Below are 8,728 nucleotides of genomic sequence, written 5' to 3'. Positions count from 1 at the left end.
GATCACTCATGTCCCCTGCAGAGCTGCTTCCTGGGGTGAGCAGGGGACTGTGGTGCCCTGCCCTGGGAGCAGCACAGCTCAGCCCATGTGTCCCTGCTGGGTGGGTCCAGAGCAGGGCCATGGGCAGGGTCTGCAGCCTTTGTGTCTCCTCCTGTCACGCTCTGCTCCTTTCCAGCTGCTCTGTTAGCACAGCAGCTCCAGCTGGATTGGCCCCTTCTCTGCCAGGTCAGTCTGTGAGGGGCCGACGGGAGGCAGGTTCAGGAGCAGGCTTTGGCTGGGTCTGGCTGGCACTGAACATGTGGGATAGGGCAGGGGCACTTGCCTGGCACAGCTTCTTTTGGCTGAGGGGCAAAGATAGCTCTGTGATTCCCAGCCAGTGACATCAGTGAGGGCAAAGCCTTCAAGTCCATGCTCCTGACCTTGCCTCCCATCACACACACACATTGCCCCCCCCCCACCCACTCAGCGCCCCCACAGGTAACACATGGGGGGTGAAAAAATGAAACAGATTGTGATAGTGTTGGGGGGGGGCGTGTGGGTGCATGTGTGAGACTCAGGCTGTAGGTAAAGTATCTTCTGTAAAAGGCCTTGTGATTGGAGAAAAACATCTCCAATACGCCTACCTTCATACCTCCAGCTTCCATCCCAGACACACCACACGATCCATTGTCTACAGCCCAGCATTAAGATATAACCGCATTTGCTCCAACCCCTCCGACAGAGACAAACACCTACAGAATCTTCTGACTCAGGAAGCTGCCAACGTTCCTCCTGCCTCCCAAGGACACTTGCTATCACAGCAATAGCTGAGAAAAACACCTCCAATATTGAGGTGATGACCTGAAAACTTCATAAACAGTTGCTGAAGTAGCTCAGTTGGGAGAGCGTTAGACTGAAGAGCTAAAGGTGCTTGGTTCAATCCCAAGCTTCAGCAGAGCTTTTCTGAACTTTGGCCAGAGAGCAATTAGCGACTGTTTGGTGCCTTACTGCTGGCAAATGCTCCTGGAAAGGATGTTGTCAGCCCTTCTGGGACACCAAGGCGCTAGCGTGCTCTTCCTTTCTTCTCTTGCTCTTCCGCAGCAAGAGGAGGAAAAAAGACCCCATTGTGCCCAGTATGATCCAGCCAACTTCGCAGATCTTGCTGAGTGTTCCCAAAAGTCCACTGCTCAACCCACCAAGCAAGTGAAAGGCAGCTCTGAGGCCCTCTCACCACCACTTTCTCCAGGTTGGCCCATCCAGGTGTCATGGCAAATGCTAGACAGGTGGATGGCATTGCAGGGGAGGGTCAGAGGAACACAGCAGAGATTCTGTGGTGCACTGGTAATCACAGAACTTTCCAAGCTGAAATCAGCAAAAAACACAGTATGTCATTTGTGCCCTGGCATGTGTTCCTGCTTCTATGGCTGGCCTGCAGCCTGGCATTCCCTGCCCCTGCGAGTGCCAGCAATCAGACAGCCTGCAGTACCTTTCAATGAGACATGGGAACACTTTTGTAATTAATGAAACAAAAAACATCCACCAACAGTAGTTGTCCCCTTTGCTGCACTTAGGTGCCTGTATGCTGTTGATTTCTTCTCTTTGAGGCAATAAGAAGCAGCCAGCTCAGAAGTTGCTGAGCTCGCCCATCTTCCCTGAGATGTGAGATTGCCTCTCCACACTTGAGACACCCTTTGAGGTGGTGGGCCGAGAAGCCTTAAAAGGACTCTCTTTTCTTAGTTTCCAGCTTTAAGCTGCTGGATGAGGACAGAGTGGCCAGGCAAGTGGGTGGCTGAAAAAGAGAAAGAGGTCTGACAAATAGGAAATGGTGGAGTGACAACAAAGTCCACAACCGCTTGCATATTTTTCCAGCCAACAAAATGCAGCACCAGATTTGTGCTTGGTCCACAGGGAGGGCTTTGAAGCAGTTAGAGAACGTAGGCCATTTTCTGTGAGGTTCCCCTTAAGTTAAAATACTGTTGATGGAGCTCCAGAGGGCCTCACTCATCCACTAGGAGGAAAAAGCCCCAACTCAGGTGTACCTGTGGAGAAGAAAGGCCCTGGAGAGACAGAGATTTAGTGCAAAACCCACAGATTTGAAATCAGATTGCAGAATGCGGAGCTCTGAACACTGCCATTACGCCATGGGACCTGCAGATAAACAATTTCTGGGCACCTGTGATTCTTTGGAGGTTGGCACCCTGCTTACCTTGGCTATTGATACTGGCATACATGCATTCCTTCTGAGAAAGGTAGAGTTGCTGTGGTGGGGTTCAGGGGTCCCCATGCACTGCACCCTGGCTGTAGGCAGGAGTGACTCTCACTCAGCAGGTAGAGTAGGAAGTTTATTAGGCAACAGAAGCCCAGTTTCTCACAGAAGAGTCAGTGCAGCAATCAGAGAAAGTCATTCCATCTCATCCTGGGGAAAGAAGCCTGAGGGGTTCCTCTCTGAGGTGTAGCTTCCCCCTTGCCCGGCTGGCTGGCTTCAAGCTCCCTCTCCCCTCCAGCTTCTAACTGCCCCCTCCGATTCAAAGCCAGATCAGCTCCTCCCTCCTCTTTGTTCAGGGCAGAGGTGTTACCTGCCAGCCTAGGTTATAGCCCCAGGGTCATCCTTAGCTGCTGGGAGTTGCTCTGCTTCTCTCACACACATCCAGCCTGAGTCTCACACATACACTCCTCCCACTCCATCACACTTGCCTCTACAGCATAACCAAACTTTCACCATTTTCCACTGGTATAGAGTACAGCTTCGTGGTGGAGCATTTGACTGCAGCTGAAAAAGTCCCAGGTGCTCCTTCACAGATGGTTGTCTTAAGGGAAATAGATCTTCATCTCCAGTCCATTTGGGGTTTTCCCTGGATGTTTGAAATAGATTTAAACACTTATCATTTTCCTCTGCCAATGTACCAGCACTGAGCAAACCTATCCTTCAGCTGAGATCAGTTCCCAGCCTGCAAAGCTCAGGGTTCTGATCCATTGAACACACGAGGGTACTGTACATCACAGATATGCAGGGCCCTGCTCACAGTGGCCTGTGCTGGGCAGGAGAACCAGGCCCAAAGCCAGGGGGCTCAGGAATCTAACACACAAAGGCCACTTGGTTCAGACTGAGCTCACGGCACTTTGGCTTCATCACACTCGTCCAGCAGTGTCAGGGCCCACCCCAGGCACAGGAAGAAGCCTGTGTCTCTGACCAAGAAACATTCAACTGGCAGGGGCACAGCTTCCGGAAGCCCCAGAAAAGAACCCCGCCCAGGACCAGGCAAAGCCCTCCCACAGTGGGGGCTGCAGAAAGGACCAACACATCTCAGAAAAGTCACTGACAGTTCCCAGCTGCAGAGCCCCAGGCCTTGGCCCAAGCAGCAGTAGCAGTAGGCATCCTTCAGTCTGCACAGACTATGGATCGCGCCCTTTAAAGTTTCAATGTAAGACTTCATTTACAGCGTCTATTGTGACTATAAAGACCCACACGAGAGTGACAGTCCTTGCTGCATCTCTTGCAGATGTAGTGGGTGTCTGGCAAGTCCTTATTGTGCTTTCTGTGTGCTCGCTTCTCCTTTGCTAGCTGTCTGATCTTCAACTCGCCCTTCTGAAGGCCCTTGTGTAACCCCTGCCTCCATCTGCCGCGGTCATCTGCTAGTTCTTCCCAGTTGTCCAGTTCGATGTCTACCTCTTTGAGGTCTCTCTTGCAGACATCATTGCTCCATGGTGATGGGGGGGCTGTGCCCCATGGAGAGACACCACAGGTGGAGGTGCAACAGCAGAGATGAGGGGCGGAAAAGGAGAGGGAGCCCCAGAATCTCCTGGTGGTGGTGTGTGCTGAGAAAAGGGACCGTGAAAGCTCTCACTGGGGGCGGGGGGTCAGGAAATGCAGCAGGGGCTCCTGGCAGTGGGGCTGCCATGCTGGGGAAAGGGGCAGCTGTCCCATGGAGGAGATTCCCTGCAGCAGAAGCTGCCTCACTCAGTTGTGGCGTAAGACAAGAGAAAACAGAGCTGAGGTCTCTGAAGCGTAGGTCCCGGCTGTTTGAAGTCCCTGCTCTGCCATCTTCACCAGCCCTCCCAACGGGTAATGCACACCAAAGTGAGTCTGGCAGCATTTGAACTCACACCCTTTGGATGATTGGCCTTAACTCAAGGTAACCACACAGCACAAAACCGCACAAATGCAGCACTTTAAAGACTAACAAGACAATCTCTTTGGTGATGAGCTTCAGATCAAGGTGATCACGACAGCTTAGAAGGCCAGAACGTTTTCCATTGCACCACACACCTCTGGCACACAGAGACTAGGGGCACCCAGCATATGAGCTCCCATCTCTCACTCTCCTGGCTAAGAACCATCCATGTCCCTCTCCCTTTATGTACTGGGACAGAGTTGTGCCCTTCACTCCACAGTGACACACCTCTGGGCCCCAGAATTCAAGGGGTGGGTGTGGCAGTGACATCACAAGGGCTTTTTGCAGAGCAGTCGCTGATTGGTTAAAGGAGGTGGGAAGTGGTGACCTCACAGACAGTGCAGAACAATGGCCAGGTGGGACAGGCTGCAGGACAGGGGCCATCTGAGAGTCCCCCCAGGGCTTTGCTGCAGGGAGTCTTTTTCTTGAGAGCTCTGCCCTGGAGTCTGGGGAGAGAATTCAGGGTGAGGAAGATGAGCGTGACGAGAAGCCTCTTTGACGTGTTCTCCTTCCCCACCACAAACTGCGCTGGATGGCAGACGTCCCTGTGGGGAAGGTCGAGTCTGATCCAGCTGGTGCTGGGCAAATTGAAGGTAGGAAAACAACAGCTTCAGGTTCTGCAATCCCCAATGGAACCGCACAGTAAATGAATCAGGATTCTCCTTCCAGCTCCCTTGGCCCAGAGCTGGAAAGCGCAACAGTCTGGGAGCCACTAATGCCTTTTTCTCTGGAGCAGGGCTACCAGGCCATCTGCCACAGAAAAGTCTCTTGTAATGTGCAGTGCAGCTGTACATGAAAAAGAGACCTGTTCTACCGACTGCACTCGCTCCGCGCTGAGGTCAATTTTGTCAGCCTTAATTTGTTGTGTCGATATTGCGGGAGGTGTAGGAAGTGTTGGGGAGAGCTGCAGCACCAGTGAGTGGCAAGATCAAGATTTCCAAATACCGCATCTACACACAGGAAGCCTATTTCAGATGCAGCCATTGGACACGCTATGGTTGATTTCAAAATGGGCTGCAGTCCCTGTCTTAGCAGCCCCTGTTCCCAAGAGCTGCTCTTACTCGTACAATGAGGTTTACGCCTTTCAAAATAAGCCAACCCCAATTTATTTCTGAATTATTTCAAAGCAGCGGTTGCCTTGTGTAGACGCTGGGATAGTTACTTTGAAATAGCTTTGCTGAGTAGAACCCTCTTATGAACCCAGGGCTGTGACAGGCACAGCAGCAGCTCCTCAGAAGACACCCAGCACTGCAAGTCAGGTTGTCACTCACCAGCACCCCAGGGACAGGAGATTTGGAATGGAAAATGAGTGAGGGGAATAGAGGCAGAGCCTCCCCCACACCCAGCAAAGCATCTGCATCCTGCCACCTCCTCTCAGCAGGACTCTGGCCTGCTCCCTACAAGCCACTCAACCTCTTTCCTTGATCTTTGGCCCTTGCTGTCTCTAGCAGTCAAGCAAAGGGGAACAGACCAGCACCCTGAAGCTGTCTCCGAGGTAGCAAAGGGCTTAGTGTTAACCAAACAAGCCAGCCAACCCACAGAGGACCAGGGTTCTCCGAGGTGCTTTCAGAAAGGAGCAACTGGCAGTTGCAAGGACAGTATTACCCCTGCAGTGAGATCGCTGTCCCTCCCCCACAGCTCAGCATCCCACCTGCGCATTCCCAAACCCCCTCCCCCCACCATCCTGAGCCCCAACCTGGCTCACCCCCCCGCCCCAGTCTGTGTCTCCCATTTCCCACTGCCCTGAGGCCTGGCTAGAAATTCCCTCAGACCCTGCTGCCCCTCACCCGCTGTCCTAGGCCCCTGCCGGGTGTTGCCTCAGACCCTGCCTATCCCCTACCCCCACTGCCCTGAGAACAACATTAACGTGGCCCATGTTCCCTGGCAGAGGGGTAACACCATCACCACCCACTGCAATGTGCTTCCTCTGGAGGGACCCCAGCCTGCTGCCTGCTCCTGAGCTCAGCTGCTCCCAGCTCACCCACAGCACATGGCCTTGGAGCAGCAGCTGCCCTGTCTGCCTACCTACCTACCTACCTTCTCCTACCGAGAAGCCCCTGTCCCCAAGGCAGAGAGGGGTCACTGGGATAGGGTGACCAGGAACCTCTGCCTACACTGTATCTCTCTCTCTCTTTATGTGTCTGTAAGACAGGAGGATACTCTGGGCACAGCTGAGAGAGCCTAACCAGGGCAAATTGCTGCAAACTGGGTGTATAGGTTGGGTTAGGCATGTGCGCCCCCTCTGGGGTGGAGCAGGCCACAAGACCTCTCCAAATCAAGGCACTGCCTGGTTCTGGGCAGACAGCAGTCTCCATGGGCCCCAGTCCCATTTAACAGGGCTGCAGGTGGGCAGTCAAGTTAGAAGCAACAGCCCTAGGGCAGTCCATTAGTCAGACTCAGCCTCTACACAGCCAGTCTGTGCAGAAGCCCTGGGCCTGGGGCAGGGCTGGGCGGCGTTTAATCAGCCTCAGCAGCTTGTTCGCAGGGCGGGGCAGTCCAAACAATATAAGAGCCCTGGGCCAGGGGCAGGGCGGAGCGGTTCAAACAGTTTGCCAGTGGGTTTTCCCTGAAGCAGGGTACAGCCCCAAGCACACCACCAAGGCACTCTGGGTTGGGAGAGGCAAAGGAGATGGGGAGGGGGCACAGGCACACCAGCTCTGGTCAGTGGGGATCCCCCAAAACACATCGACATGGGCTCTGATGGGGCATTCCCCCGGCTGCTTCCTACCTCCAGCTCCCTTGTCTCAAGGTCCCACTCCATGTTATCTGGGAGGCTGGGCAGTTCTATGTCTTCTGGGTAAGTCGCCGCCATCAGGTCTGGAAAGTCGGGCATGTCTACGTCATTGGGCTAGTGCAGTGACAGCAGAGCTGTAGGCTCAGGCCGGTACTGGACCCCTGGGTCGGTCTGGGATGCACAGGTAGCTGGCAGCCAGCTGATCAGGACCTTCCCTGGAGTGACTTCATAGAGGGGCAGAGAGCTCAGGTCAGTCCAGGACCTCTGAGTAGCAGGTAAGCAGGAGGGTCATCTCCACCTCTGGGGTCATGTCAAAGCAGCAGGTGGGCCCTTCTGGCCAATCAGCCACCTGGGTGTATGGTCTTTGTCTCCTGATTCCACGACCTCAGCCAGACTCCTCTGTTGGCGTAGAGGCCACCCTTTTAGTGAGCCCTGGGTCCTGCCATCAGCATGTCCTGTCTCCTGTGTCAGTCTCTGTAGGGCTGGACACAGGTGTTCTGGGCTCACCCACTGAGGCCTCCAGCAGGCTTCCCCTTCTTCTGGGGATGGGGATGCAACACCCCTTTGCTACACAGGGCTGCTTACAGCCCAGCACTGGGTGTTCTCCCCATATGGCACCAAATCAGTCACAAAGAGCACATCTGTTGCCAGCCTGACCAGCAAGAAGTCACACAAGCAGTTTTCTTGCACACCCCAGCTTCCCTTGTGCCTCAGCCCGTATCCTCCTCACACAGACGGAAACCAATCTCACCAAATCCACCCAGGTTCTTCCAGTTCCAAAGGACCTGCCACAGCCCCAGGTCAAGGTACCCAGAAGATCTTACCCAAAAGAGCCCACTGGGCCAATCCTTTTGCGTTTATTAAAAAAAAAGAAAGATGAGGATGAGGGTAAAATTGCCAAAACAATCAAATAGTTGCAAAGTTTTTGACGCACACTTGCAGCAGAAGTGGGGCAGGCTGGTATCTTCAAAGTCTCTACAGCTGGCAGAGAACCATTTTCATCCCTTGACCACTGGGTTATGGGCACAGCACACTTCTGCTACTCCACACCACTCAGCTGTGAAGGCTTTACCCAGCATGCAGTCTGGTGAGTATCCTGCACTGACGCTGGCAGAGGGCGAGTATTCTGCTGGCGAGTGGCTTTGCAGCCATGTGGTGGTCCTGTGGCTGTTAACCGGAAAGATGGTGATTCAAACCCACCCAGGGACAGTGCTGTTAAGAGTCTGCTACTGACTACCTTTGTTTGAGTTTCCTTATAACTGGAAGCAGCCTTCCCTCTCAGCTTCTTACCCAAAAGGGCAGACTGTGCCAATACTGTATAATCTAAATTCGAAAGCTTTCTTCAGAAATAAGAAAGGGAGAAAATGTTGACAGTCAAATGGTGAGAGCCATCAAATTTCAGAGCCCAATTGCAAAGATTTGGTGCAGGCTTGAAGAGCTGCAGAGTAAACTGCCAGCTGGCTAAAACAAGACTCTAACCACCTCCTCCTACTCTCTGAGCGTGGCTCAGAAGGCCTTTTGGGCTCACTTCTTAGCAGAGAGGTTCAACAAGAGAGGAGTTGGAATGAAGACCAAAGTGGAGGCGCCCACCTGCATTCTGGGGGCTCTTGGTCCCACAGGGGAGTGCACCAGGCTGAAGAAATCAGTTTCCCAAACTTGGCCAGAAAAATCACATGAATATCTGAGAGGTGTCAAGCAAAAGGAGTAGCATTGTCCCCTTCAGTGGTGTAACATCAAACAGTCTGCACCTTCCCCGCAGTGGTGTAACATCAAACAGTCCACACCTTCCTCCCCCCATTCAATTCCAGGGCAGGGACGAAAAGGTTTCTGCAGAACTATCCAG

General features: G+C 53.4%; 1 non-coding gene across 1 annotated transcript; it reads left to right on the top strand.

Moving 5' to 3' along the window:
• The first annotated feature begins 861 nt into the window (after positions 1–861).
• Positions 862–934, top strand: TRNAF-GAA (transfer RNA phenylalanine (anticodon GAA)). The gene has a single exon. It is a non-coding gene; the product is annotated as a tRNA-Phe (tRNA).
• The last annotated feature ends 7,794 nt before the right edge of the window (positions 935–8,728 follow it).

This window comes from Carettochelys insculpta, chromosome 33, assembly GCF_033958435.1.
Source record: "Carettochelys insculpta isolate YL-2023 chromosome 33, ASM3395843v1, whole genome shotgun sequence".
In the NCBI taxonomy this organism is placed as follows: domain Eukaryota; kingdom Metazoa; phylum Chordata; order Testudines; family Carettochelyidae; genus Carettochelys; species Carettochelys insculpta.
The sequence above is the reverse complement of the archived record's forward strand: the minus strand, read 5'-3'. Positions and strand labels throughout refer to the sequence as shown.